The following is a 1,444-nucleotide window of genomic DNA, read 5'->3' as shown; positions in this document are numbered from 1 at the left end:
GCCCAGTCTGTGCTCCAGATCGCCACGTTCTGCTTCAGGACAGCTCCGGGACCTGAACCCCTGCCATAGACACCTGCCAAAGACCAAGTTCCTTCCCCAGCTCGCAGCCCCCACGGCCACCCTTATTCCCGGTTTACAAAGAAATTGCTGAATCTCTTGTGAGCTATCTAGCCACAGGATTTTTGTTGTTGTTTTGAGGTGCTTTTTGTTTTTTTGGTTTTTTACTGACCTTAAGCAAGCACTCAACAACAAGAACAAAATTCAAATACTAATGTATTTGATGAATATTTATTAAGTGCGTGATGTATCAGACACTCTTCTAGGGGCAGACAATACAGCGGTGAACAAAAAAAGATCGTGTGACCTCTTGAAGTTTACTTTCTAGCTGGGAAAGACTGGCCAAAAATAAAAATAAAAAACTTGTAAGATGTATGATGTTAGACAGCTGTATGTTCTACTGATAAAATAAAACAGTTAATGGAAATGGAGAATGTCACTAGAGGGTGGTGGAGTATAATTTTATGAACAGAAGACAGGTGACCCTTTGCTGAGAGGGTGACACTGGAGCCACTACCTAGGGAAAGTGAGCCAATTGAGTATCTGGAATAAAAATGTCCCAGAGAGAGAGAGAAACAGGATGTGCAAAGGCCCTGAGGTAGAGCTTACCTGATGTCTTGAGGTGCAGGAAGGGCAGTGAAGGTGAGTGGGTTTAGCAAGCGGAAAGAGACAAGCAGGGAGGTGGGTGTGCAGACCACATGAGTTCTGGATGGTCCATGCCAGTCTTGGACTGGCAACATCAGCATCCTTTGAAAGCTTGGTTGAAATGCAGAGTCCTAGGTTCTACCCCAGAGGCACCAAGGCAGAGCTGCATCTTCCCAAGATCTTGGGAAGAACTTGGCTCATGGGCAGTTGGAAGTTCACACAGCACTGACGGAGGGCCTGAGGGGCCCATGGTGAGGCCTCTGCTATTGGCTTTGAGCAGCGAGCGAGGTGGGATACCAATGGAGACCTCGAGCCCTGGCGGATCATTACCTGAGGATCCCCCCAGCTGGTGAGAAGAGAATAAGCTGAAAGGGAAGAAGAGCGGACACTGGGAGCCAGTTAGAAGTCTGTCACTTGGTGAAAGATGGCAACCTAGATGTAGAGGAGGTGGTAAGGAGCGATCAAGTTTGGATGTTTGAAGGTAAGATTGGCAGGACCTGCTGATGGGTTGGGGGTGTGTGAGGTAAAGAGAAGACTTGGGGGTGACCCAGGGTCTCAGGCCAAGCACTCACTGTGCGCCAGCCACCGTGCTTTTACTTCCATTGCTGCTTCTAATCCTTGCAAAGACCCTCTGAGATCCACTATTGAGACTCCCAGGGCCAAGTCACAAGCCCAGGTGAGCTGCCTCCAATGACCAAGTTCCCCCCCCAGCTCACATCCCCCGCGGCCACCCTTACCCAGG

Source organism: Spermophilus citellus, assembly GCF_964194105.1.
Source record: "Spermophilus citellus genome assembly, chromosome: 1".
NCBI classification, from domain to species: Eukaryota; Metazoa; Chordata; class Mammalia; order Rodentia; family Sciuridae; genus Spermophilus; species Spermophilus citellus.
Note: the sequence above shows the minus strand (reverse complement) of the source record.